Raw genomic sequence first — 13,498 nt, forward strand, 5'->3', positions numbered from 1 at the left:
GATATTAGCAAACCTAATAATTACTTACATCTATGTGTGAGACAAAAAGGCAAAGTGTACTAAAAACAACATGGCAGCCTTTAACTTTAGTAAAGCCAGTCATTAGCCAATCACATAATGAATTGTCATTGCCATTTACCATGAAACTTCCATAAAATACTGCAAAGTACGTGACATTTTACGAAAATAGTGTGACAACAGAAATCTCTAAGTTAAAAACTCCTATAGCTTAAAAAAAGTTGGCCTACTTACCTGTAGTTCCTAAATGGATCATCTGCACACCATAATGTTTTACGCTAACCAAGATGCAAAAGTTAATGGAAACTGCATTGGTTGAAAAACACATTTAGCTACTCCCCTTTTATCTTTAACACCACCTCGACCAATCCCTGCAATATTTTCCATCCTCCACCAAGGTAGAAATAGCTATAGGAATGGAAAGTTTCATAGAGATTTATCCAAATGGGGCAAATTTATTAGCAAGCTATATTCAGAGGAAATCCTATCCCTGGGGATTAAAACTACAGAGTGGCTCCCACTACTCTGTAATATGTTATTTATTCTTATGTATTAATAAATATTATTATTATTATTATTATTATTATTATTATTAAACACCTGAGGCTGTATCTACAAAAGGCAGTTAAAGGATGGGACTGCTTAAACGCTACTGAACCGCATTACCATATTGCCCATGAGGAAGGAGCAAACAGCTCAAAAACGCGTCGGGTAGACAAGAAAAAGAGACGGTTGTTTGTTCGCCACCGAAATGATATAAACACCTTAGATGCGGCGCAAATATCCCTCCCGAGTGCTGCGCTGTCCATTGGAACTAGTGCTGAATGGACGTCCAATGGTCGTGCGCAGCACTGGGGAGGTAGTGCTGCCGTCGGCCAACGCCCCGACGCAGCACTTAAGAGGTTAAAAGAGGCATGTGTACCTTACTGCTGTCGAGTGATCTCCTGTTGCAGAGCCTTTGCTCGAAACAAATTATACACGACAGCTTCGTCGTGGAGAGAGCACCACCTTCGGAAAGGAGAAGGGAGTCGTTGGAGGAGGGGGCTGTTTGCATCGGAACTTCCCGAGGCGATGAACGGCACAGCAGAATCAGACAACATCGGAGGCAAATACACGAACTGGGGCACACTGAAGTGCTTACAAATTATCACAGTGGGTCCGGATTTTTCCACTGTGATCTTGGCCAATTAATATGTGACTGCAGGACCCACTGAGGGTGTATCAAGATTTCAGCAAGACTACATGTCCCAGCATTCAATGAGGCTACAAAGCACAAACACCTGAGGCTGTATCTACAAAAGGCAGTTAAATGATGGTACTGCTTAAACGCTACTAAACCGCATTACCATATTGCCCATGAGGAAGGAGTGAACAGCTCAGAAATGCGTCAGGCAGACAAGAAAAAGAGACGGTTGTTTGTTTGCCACCGAAATGATATTAAAAGAGGCATGTGTACCTTACTGCTGTCGAGTGATCTCCTGTTGCAGAGCCTTTGTTTGATATATATATATATATACATATATCTATATATATATATATATATATATATAGATAGGAATTAGCATTTACAAAACCTTATTTTACTCGCATAAAACCATTGAAATTCCATATATAGTTAGAAGCGCTAACTATATATCGCGCACCCGCAATCCACTGCTGATGATGTCACATATTACATCATTCATGACATGGTCAGTGACATCACTGATGACATCACTGATGACATCTCAAATGACATCACTGATGACATCACTGATGACAACACCCAGTGACTGTATGTTTCTGTAAAGTTAAAATATGTTTCACATATTGAAGAATGAGTGGATGTATAAGTGTCTGGATGAAGAATTTAGTAGGTGCATGACTGACTGTATGAGTGAGTGATTAAATGTGTCTCACTGAGTGCATGGGTTAGTGACTAAACTGTCTTAATTTGTGCATCAGTATGTTTGTTGTTGTGTAAGCTGCTGCATGTGTTGATCAGTAGCTATAAGAGTGGCCATATGGGTTATTGATTGGTTGCCCAAGTATTTGAATGGGAGGCTGAGTGTGTGTGTGGGTGGCTGGGAGGTGCGTGACTCTGTGCATAGATGTGTAAGCAGTTGATTCACTAGGAGTATGAGTTCAAGAGTGCATGTGGAAACAGCTATATGGGCGGTTGACTATGCATGGGTGTGTTGGTGAGTGAATGGATTTCTCATTGCTACATGAGCAAGTAAGTACGTATGTAAAACACAATACATGTGAGAGTTGACAGATATAAATAACTGAACATAAGAGCCAGTGAATGTGTGAGTGGCTGTATCGATCACTGTGAGCTTGTATCAGGGATTATATAAGAGAATAAATATGTGTTATTATATGTTTGAATAAGTAAGATGTGTATAACTTTATAGTTGAGGAAATGGAGGTGTGATTGATTCTTTGCATGACTGAGTAGGTGTGTGAGTAACTCCATGGATGAGTGACAGTCTGTGAGTGTCTGTTTATACTGAGTGTATGTAAGGTTATATTAGAGTCTGAAGAGGTTCATTGTATTATCACATAAGTGATGTGATCAGTGATGACAAATGAGATGTCATCAGTGATGTCATTTGAGTTGTCATCAGTGATGTCATCAGTGATGTCATTTGAGATGTCATCAGTGATGTCATTTGAGTTGTCATCAGTGATGTCATTTGAGATGTCATCAGTGATGTCATCAGTGATGTCACTGACCATGTCATGAATGATGTAATATGTGACATCATCAGCAGTGGATTGCGGGTGCGCGATATATAGTTAGCGCTTCTAACTATATATGGAATTTCAATGGTTTTATGCGAGTAAAATAAGGTTTTGTAAATGCTAATTCCTAACTATATATGGCCTATAACCTATGGTTTTTTCATTGAATTTTCAAGGTTTTGTAAATGCAAATTCCTAACTATATATCCACTATAACCTATGGTTTTTTCTGTGAATTTCATTGGTTTTTTAATAGCAAATATGAAAAGCTTTAAAATGTCAAGTACGTGATAGATAAAAACATTTTCGTATTTATGCACGCTGATGTGCTTTGAACGCTGCAACTCCCCCCCCCCCTCCCCTCTTTTGCCTTAGTAGTACTCTCTCTTTGCAGATACTGAAGGGTAGTTAACGCAGGCCTTTACCCCCGTTGTAATCCGTCGTGCCTCCTTGTCTCTCCATTTGATTGATTGTTGTCCAAGCATTTACTGTTTTAGAATTGGTTCTCTTTGGATCATTCTCTATTTACAAACAAGCACAAAGTCGCAATACTCTGTTTAGTCTTTGCAGATAGTGAAAAATCGTGTAAAAAAATAAAAGTAATCGAGCAAAATCAGTAGGCCACTAATTGGATCTCTTTTTGACCTCGCTAAAATAGAAATATTAGGAACAACCCTTCTTGAGAAATACGAAAATAGTGAGATGAACTGAGCTCCACACCATGAGGGCTGCAAGACAGCTCGGCTCCATCACCCATCCCGCACAAAATAACGACAAACCCTATGCAAATATTAAAAATATAGACAACACACCAGCAAAGAAACAGGGTAAAACATTTTAATAAAAAACTATTTACATAACGTTGGTTTATAAGATGATGTCAGTAGTGGACCGATGTGTGAATAGATCGAAAACAGCACAAGGCTCCAAGATCCAGATAGCAAGCTCCTGGATGTTGGGTGCCATAGTTTAGAGTTCTGAATTTCAGCCTTTTTCAATGCCTGTGCTTTGTTGAATCAAAATGGCGGCTTGACACAAAGCTGACTCAAGCGTTGTTACTGATGCTATGCAGACCAAAACTGGTTTTCAGTTTGTACATTTTTCTAGATTTTTCAATCCAAGTTTGGTTGACTTTGTAGAACGATGGCTTCAGATTTTCAACATACGGTGTGGTGGCGCTGACTGGGAGGGGGCGCTTCGCTCCTGCCCCCTCCCCAAGTAAGATTTTCATACGTGAAAGTACGTTAATGGTTTTGGTCCCTGAGATGCTTCGATGTCACTACCATTCTCAAATAGCATAAGTTCTGGATGTTGGGTGCCATAGTTAAGAGTTCTGAGCAGTGCTTGTAACACTGTCTGAAGCTTATTTCCACCTACTGCAGCTTCACTATTCTCAAAGTAAGTGAGTGTCGTTTGTGGACCTGACTGCATTAGAAAACAATGTGGTATGTTACCTTCCTAAACAGCTTGACGGAGGCCCCTGAGGGGCGGTGTGATGGCCATGGACTCGGAGAAGACGCTTGGCTCCGACACCCTCCCCAAGTCTTATAGCACTGGTGTAGCCTGAGATCGCCCCCGACATAGGCGGCCGGCTCCCGGGGTCCGGCGGAACTTTTTGCCTTTTGATGACTCTTCAATTCTGGACCTTGTCCCACAATCCGTTTGACCTGAAGACAAGCTGTAGTGGGGCGCCCCTTTATCGTTTTAGTTGCCATTCCGCCCGCTTTTGCTACACTGTGCCTCTTCCGCCATTCAGCTGTTTACCGCCCGCTCTTGCGACTACAGCGTCTCGCTCACCATGTAGTTGAGATGCGCCCGCTCTTGCGGTGCAGCGATAGGCGGCTGCCACAGGACTCTCAAAATGGCGGCCGGCTCTTCGGTTTTGGGCCTGGTCCACTAAAATGGCCCTGGGACACCTTGGAACTCGGACGCTTGTCTGCTAGGGCTTGGGTCCCATTCTCGAAAAGCGTCCCCTCAGCCGTGAAGATTCTACAAAAGTCTTGGGGGCCTCCGACTCCCGCAGGCTTCTGGTGGGGAGCGGCTGCCATGATTGCTCGTGGAATGGCCACGACGGAGCTACGAGATGGTAGTGGTCTCATGCTGACGCCAGCTTTAGTCTGAAACATCCAGAAACACTGTAGACTACCAATTCGATCAGTTCCGGTAGCGCCCCAACATGACCCGGAAGAGAAGAACTTGCCCTCCCCTCTTTGACTGATGGTTCTTGTTGCCTGTCCCCTCTGTTGTCATTTAACAGAACTTTTTGGACTGCTGAAAGGGGTTGTGTTCTGAACGCTGGTTGGTGGAGACATTTTGACTATATTCTTGACCTACGTTGTCGCCTAATGCGTTTTATGACACGCCGCGTTAGCGCACCCGGAAGTGATCCGAGGCGCGGCGCGCAGCGCGTAACGTAAGCATAACAGGTCATGTGACTTGTTAATAAAACTTTTCATTGGTTCATTTTACTTTTGTTAATTTAATGATGAAAAGCTTGGTCATATGACCTAAAAATTACGCTTTTTATTATTTTCGAACAATATTTTTTTTTCAAACATATGTTATAATATTCCAGGCTAATGTACTTTCCCGGAAAATTTACAACTGTCTTGCAAGTAAAATATATTCCTTTTTCGAGAAAAAGGGCGTTTCTTCCTTCCATGACGGAGCCGTTGAGTAAAAGAGATTCGGCCTGCTGTCTTAGTCGCCGATACGCCTGATTATCAGATTCTTATCGATCACTTTATGTTGCAGGAGTGGAAAACACAACTGCCCTTGACCATTTATCTTTACTGCGTTCCTACATATTATACCTTTTATCCGTCATGTAATTGGACTGCTTTATTTCACTTGCCTTTTACTGATTCGAAAACAGTCACTAAAAGTAAAAACTTTACAAATGAAAATACTACTACCGTGTTTTGTTTTAAAAACCTTTATTGTAAAAATGTCAGTATACAAATACGGGCCTACAACCACGTGGGCCGGCCACGGAGCAAACTGAAATCGTATATGATGAGGAGACATTTACACTGTAGAAGAACGTAACGAGCGGGCCATTAGGTGACAAGAACAAAGGTGTCTAACAGTTGCGGAATCGGTGGACGTACATTTTGTAATTAAAATACGACAGGGCCACTTACAATAACATTTTCTAGATATACATTTGCGGGCAAAGAGTTACGAGTCCCATTTATACCGGCGCCATTTTGGGCGAGGCCGGGCAGGTCCAAGATATAGTCAAAATGTCTCCACCAACCATCGGCCAGACCAGAACCCCTTTCGGCCCTTTATGCTACAAGATGGTGTCTTCCATTCAGAAAATATTGGTGGCAGCATTTTGAAAGGAAACAGAAACAGCCGTTCTCCTAGTGAGTTTCACATTCTTACATTTAGGAAGAATGTTGAAGAGTAGTATGTGGAAAATCTGAAGCCATTTTTCTACAAACTCTCAATCAGACTTGGATGGAAAAAAAAAACCTGAAGAATGTACAAACTGAAAACCAATTTTTGTCTGTATAGCACCAACAGTAACGCTTGAGTCAGCTTTGTGTCAAGCCGCCATTTTCATTCAATCAATAGCGTCCCCCTGCACACATTCAGGGACCTGGTCGTGTCTTCAGATGAAACGCATTGTAGGAAAAGAAGCAGAAAGGAAAAGGAAAAAAGTTCCGCCGGACCTAGTGAAGCTGCAGCAGGTGCAAATAAGCTTCAGACAATCTTCAACTTACTCTGATTCTTATAATAAACTTCAGATAGTCTTACAAGAACTGCTCAGAACTCTCAACTGAGGCACTCAACATCCAGGACTTGCCATTCGGATCTTAGCGCCTTGTATTTTTGTTTTGTTCTTGATGGAGGGGAAACAACAAAAAACAGGCATTGAAAACGGCTCAACTGGAGCAAAAAAAAAATTACTTCTTGGGTGCATTAGGGCATTTATGATTTTCGAATGCCGTATTCATCAGGTTGATGCTCATGTTGCCATAGGACAGCATAGCATTCACCTTCTTTGATCCAGGAGGGATGGAGAAAAACTGCCAGATGAAACTTGAAACTTGGCCATCCAGATCTCGGCGCGTTCGACTCACTGTACCGCAACAGTGACCGCAACTCAGCTGGACACGCCGTCTTTCGGCGCAGCATTGTAGGATGGCCACACCAGTGCGGCAATTTGCTAGACACCACCTCGGTGCCATCCGGATCTCGGCGCGTTCGAGTCACTGTACCGCAACAGTGACCGCAATTCAGCTGGACACGCCGTCTTTCGGCGCAGCATTGTAGGATGGCCACACCAGTGCGGCAATTTGCTGGACACCACCTCGGTGCCATCCGGATCTCGGCGCGTTCGAGTCACTGTACCGCAACAGTGACCGCAACTCAGCTGGACACGCCGTCTTTCGGCGCAGCATTGTAGGATGGCCACACCAGTGCGGCAATTTGCTGGACACCACCTCGGTGCCATCCGGATCTCGGCGCGTTCGAGTCACTGTACCGCAACAGTGACCGCAACTCAGCTGGACACGCCGTCTTTCGGCGCAGCATTGTAGGATGGCCACACCAGTGCGGCAATTTGCTGGACACCACCTCGGTGCCATCCGGATCTCGACACGTTGTGCTGCCTTCGGCCTATTCGCACATCGGTCCGCTACTGACAGTGACCGCAACTCAGCTGGACACGCCGTCTTTCGGCGCAGCATTGTAGGATGGCCACACCAGTGCGGCAATTTGCTGGACACCACCTCGGTGCCATCCGGATCTCGACGCGTTGTGCTGCCTTCGGCCTATTCGCACATCGGTCCGCTACTGACGCCGCCTCACGTGCCAACGGATTTTCTACGCTTTTTGTAGCCCTATGCCGCAGAACAGGTCATGTGACTTGTTTATAAAACTTTTCATTGGTTCATTTTACTTTTGGTTTCCTAAAGATGGAAGGCTTGGTCATATGACCTAAAAATAACACTTTTCATTGGTTTAGAACATTTTTTTTCCCAAACGATGAAAGCCCCACCTTGTTTCTGGATCATTCAGACTGAAGCTGGCGTCAGCATGAGAGCACCACCATCTCGTGGCTCCGTCGTGGTCATTCCGCGAGCAATCATGGCAGCCGCTCTCCACCGGAAGACTGCGGGAGTCGGGGGCCCCCAAGACTTTTATACAATCTTCACGGCTGAGGGGACGCTTTTCGAGAATGGAGCCCAAGCCCTAGCAGGCAAGCGTCCGAGTTCCAAGGTGTCCCAGGGCCATTTCAGTGGACCAGGCCCAAAACCGAGGAGCCGTCCGCCATTTTGACAGCCATGTGGCAGCCGCCTATCGCTGCACTGCAAGAGTGGGAGCAACTCCACAACATGGTGAGCGAGACGCTGTGGCCGCAAGAGCGAGCGCAACTCAGCTAGATGGCCGCCACCTGGGGAGGCCCGTTCACGCCGCCTCCCCCCCCCCCCCGGGCCGCCGCACGCCAATTTTCGGAGCAGCATTGTAGGATACCAAAACCAGTGCGGCAGTTTACTGGACATCACCTGGGTGCCTGTCGTACATGTTGTGTCAGCCATGTGACACTGGACACAGACCGCTACTGACGAGGCCTCCCCCCGCACCACCCGGGACGCCCCACGCTGTTTTTCTGTGCTGCATTGTAGGATCCCTAAACCAGTGCGGCACCCAGGCGACATCACCTGGGTGCCGTCCAGAACTCTGCACGTTGTGCTGCCTTGGGACTATTCGCACAACAGACCGCTACTGACGAGGCCTCCCCCCGCCCCACCCGGGACGCCCCACACCAATTTTCGGAGCAGCATTGTAGGATCCCTAAACCAGTGCGGCACCCAGGCGACATCACCTGGGTGCCGTCCAGAACTCTGCACGTTGTGCTGCCTTGGGACTATTCGCACAAAAGACAGCTTCTAACCATTGTTGCTTTTTGTGTTAAGAAATGTTTCAATGTTTTTAGTTTTTGTTCTGTTCATTATCGTTAAAAGTTAATAAAGTTTTATAACCTTAATTTGTTGGAGTGTTATCTATTTTTTGAAAAACGGGTGAATGGGGCCTTGAATCGGGTTATTGTCATGTGTGGGCTTTGGAAGTGTGCTGCTGCAGGATCGGACATTTCAAACTCAAATGCACGTTCTTTTTCTTACCTTTCCGAAGCATGGAGCGCAATAGCAGGCAGAGAAAGGGTGATGCACGTGTTGAACACTACCTGACCTGGCAAGTTGCTGGCAGTGCCCCCCCGCCCGCTCCTGAAAGAGGGCACACACACACCGCCGCCCCGAGTACTTCACAAATCTTTAAAAGACCATGCGCTTGTTCATGAGGCTTAAATGGTTTATCACCTCTTCTAGAACCCCTGCATCGACCCTCTGACATTTCATGGAAAAATTACCATGTAACACAATAGCAAGCCCTGTCGGCTGAAACCCCCAAGGAATCGTGGGGCATATTATCAAGGGGGTTTATCTCCGCTTTTTTGGCTTTAAAAGCCATGAAAGCGGAGATAAAATTATCTCCCTATTGCCAAGCTGTCGCTAACACCAGTTAGTGACAGCTAAAAGGAGATAGCGACCATCTTGGGCCCCGCTTTGCATGTCAGTGATATTTATCACTAATGACATGCAAAGTGGCGTGCCAAGATGTTAGCGACTGGAAACAGTCCCTAACATCGCTACCTTCTATTACCAACTTTTGGAGATATTCGCGCGAATATCTCCAAAATCTAACACCTGCCCTGAGCAGTTCTTAGCCATGTTATCCAATGGGAGGTGGATAACATGGCTAAGAGCATTAGGTCAATAATACATGAATATCGCTGACTTTTCTGCGATAATAGCAAGGTTTATCTGCGATAAAAATCGCCGATGTGCGGCGATAATTTTTGTCTCTAAACAAGTTAGAGACAAAAATTATCGCTAGTTGTTCGTAATATGCCCCCGGGTTTTTGCTTGCAGAAATCGGGAGGCGGGAGACTAGCACTGAAATCAGTAGTCACACGCCTAAATCAGGAGGATTGGCATGTCTGAATTCTCTACAGCTGGGGCCATAAACTACATCCGCAGGGTTAGGTGATATCCTGGGACCAGCCTGGCATCTAAAATGGCTGCCGTGCACGACAAAATTGTGCCATTCGAAAAAAAGGCAAGATGGCGCAGCCGCTGGAAGAGATGTATCAACATATATCAGCCTCCTCAGCCACCCTCAGGAAACATAGGGGATTAGGATACGTCTCCCGCACCCCCTTATACCTAGTAATTTAATTAACGAAGCACAAAATGGCGAATTCCCGTTTCGCTACCAGTTTGCGGCCCAGTTCGCGGCCCGTGAAGCGCTTCTACCGTGAAAAACCTTTTTTTTTTTATGTTCCCCACGGGACCCTTTAATAACCCCAACAACATTCCTAGGGGGTGAAGAGGGGGATACCTTGCCCCCTTTCATTAAATTCCCCCTTAGTTTTTCACCTTTTCTTCTCTCTCGATCCTACCGAGAGACAAGATGGCGGCCGCTCCGGACTGTCACGCAGCAAAAAAAAAAAAAAAGCTCACGCACAGCCGCTGGAAGAGATGTATCAACATATATCAGCCTCCTCAGCCACCCTCAGGAAACATAGGGGATTAGGATACGTCTCCCGCACCCACTTATAACTAGTAAGGGGATTAGGATACGTCTCCCGCACCCCCTTATACCTAGTAATTTAATTAACGAAGCACAAAATGGCGAATTCCCGTTTCGCTACCAGTTTGCGGCCCAGTTCGTGGCCCGTGAAGCGCTTCTACCGTGAAAAATCATTTTTTTTTTTATTTTCCCCACGGGACCCTTTAATAACCCCAACAACATTCCTAGGGGGTTAAGAGGGGGATACCTTGCCCCCTTTCATTAAATTCCCCTTTCGTTTTCCACCTCTTCTTCTCTCTCGATCCTACCGAGAGACAAGATGGCGTCCGCTCCAGACTGTTTAGAATGTTGACAGACACCGGAGAGCCAATCAGCTTTCTGCGCGCAAAGTTCCGATAAGCGAAATGTAAGCGGACCGGATCGCTGCCCAGAGCGCTGTTACAGATATATATCTTGGTTTGAACGTTAATTTCTCAAAAACTACTGGAGCACATATATTGAGACCTAGCAAAGGCACATCGGGCTAACAGTCCCTACAATTTTGCCAAGTTTCGTGCAAATCCATTCAGCCGTTCGAGCTAAAAGTGAGTCCAACCGCCCTATGGAAAACTCAATGCAAAAAACGCGTTTTGGGACCCCCCTTTTTTCTCGGCCCCCCCTTGACGAAACCCCCCCAAATTTTCAGGGGCTGCTCAGAATCAAAATGTGCCATTTTCCTGAAAATTTCAGCCGATTCCGTCCACAAACGCCAAAGTTATTAGACATAGAATTTTCAAAAGTCCCATAGAGAAAAAATTCTAACTATATATACCTACTGGCGATAGCCAGTAGGTAATATAGATATATATATATATATATATCTATATATATATATATATATATATTCTTCACCAAATACACCTTATTTGTCGAACAACTTGCGGGCGGGTCGTTGCCGTGACAGGGGCAGTCACGTAAATATTCCTCCACAATTCCCCTTCGGGATAAACAACGCACTCCACGGAATCTCCAACTTCCGATTTTCCGATTCTTTTTTAACAGCAGACCGGTTTCGGCATCACGCCTTCGTCAATGCCATATGCATACATTGTGTCTTGCCCTTGTTAAAATACATTGTAGCACCTTCCCATTAACCACGGGACGTGCTGTGAGTGATGACGGACTCGTAACAGCAGTCCAGAGTCCGCCATGTCATCGTGGTAAATTGTTTACTCTTAGTGAATGTCTTGGTATTTCAATTTACATCTGTAAACCTTGGTTGGATCGAAATACAGAGCTTCATTGCTCACGATGAAGTCGCGCTCACCTTCGGGGAAAAAATTCGAAAGGGAGTTCCTCGCCCTGCCTCTCCCACCAACTCCCTGTGGAAGTGCCTTGAAATTGGTGGGAGAGGCAGGGCGAGGAACTACCTTTCGAATTTTCGTCCCAAAGGTGAGCGCGACTTCAGCATGAGCACCCTTACACTTTGGGACTAATTATGATGTGGGGCGGACTTAAGTCCACCCGACACTGTTGCGGTCCTGGGACCGAAAGACCTCCGGTTAGCCGTCCTGACCGCCTCATTAGGATGTGACCAAATACTGTTCTTTTGCATTCCTACATTTCCGTATAGGAGCATGCATTACGGCTGTCAATCGGCCGTAATACAAGCTCCCATAGGGAAATTGGAGGTGCTTTTCATCCCAGCACCCCATGGCAGGAACCACAAGGTGGCTGCCACGGAGTTCAGGGATCAACAGGGGGGGCTATATATGTTCCCTTTTGGCCCCCAACTGGAGGACGCACGCATTTGGGGGCCCTGCTGGGGGCCCCCGAACACGCTTTCCAAAACATTAAGGATACTTCGAATCGTAACCCCATAGGGCGGAAAGGCCCGCCCTTTGGGATGATGAGATGGTTCTGACTGGCTGATGGACTCCTGGAGCCCATCAGAATCCGGCCAGAATGATTGGGCTGTTTCAATTCAGACCGGTTGATACATGATCAACCGGTCGGAGTTGAATGAGACAATGCATGTGTGTGGTTTCACCTGTTTCCAACATCCCACTGGCCCTGGATCTGATTGGACAGCACCTAGGAACAGTCAGAGTCAGTTACTGCCAGTACCAGTCAGCAAAAAATGGGGGTTCACAGGGCACACAGGATGACTTTGCAACATAATGTCAGTTGTGTCACACTGTTATGATCTCGCTTGATAGTGGTGCTGCCACTAGACAATTGTATTTGTATTTTCACAGAAAAACATGTGAATAAACACCTGTCGAGATACATTGAGTCTGCAGGAGTACTGGATCCATCTCAATCGGGCTTTAGGCCCAAACACAGTACGGAGACAGCTCTAATGTCAGTCGCAGACGATCTGCATATGTACCAGGATAGGGGGTTTTCCGTCATCCTGGTACTACTAGATCTGTCTGCGGAGTTTGACACCGTATCTCACTCTATTCTCATGACCAGGCTGGAGAACATCGGCCTAAAAGATGACGCCCTCGAATGGGTAAGGAGTTTCCTAACCAATCGGACCCAACAGGTAACCATGGGCAATTTTCGGTCAGAGGAAGTTGAGATCACCAAGGGGGTGCCACACGCTCATGCCTGAGCCCAACTCTTTTCAACATTTATGTGGCACCCCTGGTCAACATCTTGAGAGCATATGGATTTGTTCCAATTTCCTATGCGGACGATACTCAACTCCTCTTTCCTTTTAAAACCTTGACACCCGAAGTTAGGAACTCCTTCTCCTTGGGAATGAAAGCGGTGGCACACTGGATGTCTTCCAACTTTTTACAATGCAATGTTGGAAAGACGGAAGTCATGCTGTTTGGGGGGGTAAGACAACTCTGGACTCCGGACTGGTGGCCACAAGACCTTGGCCCAGTACCAGAGCCGAAACCAACTGTTAAAAACCTGGGGGTCCGGCTGGACCAGGAACTTTCCCTCAAGCAACATGCCAACCAGGTGGTGGGATCTTGCTTCCACATAATTGGCATGCTACGCAAAATCTTCCCCCTCCTGCCAGATGCCAGCAGAAGGACACTGGTACAGGCATTAGTCATGAGTCGTCTAGACTATTGTAACGGCCTGTTGCTAGCTGCCAATGAGGGAGTTATGGCAAGACTACAGGTAGTCCAGAATACGGCTGCCCGTC

The sequence above is a fragment of the Lissotriton vulgaris genome, chromosome 4_1, assembly GCF_964263255.1.
Source record: "Lissotriton vulgaris chromosome 4_1, aLisVul1.2, whole genome shotgun sequence".
Lineage (NCBI taxonomy): Eukaryota > Metazoa > Chordata > Amphibia > Caudata > Salamandridae > Lissotriton > Lissotriton vulgaris.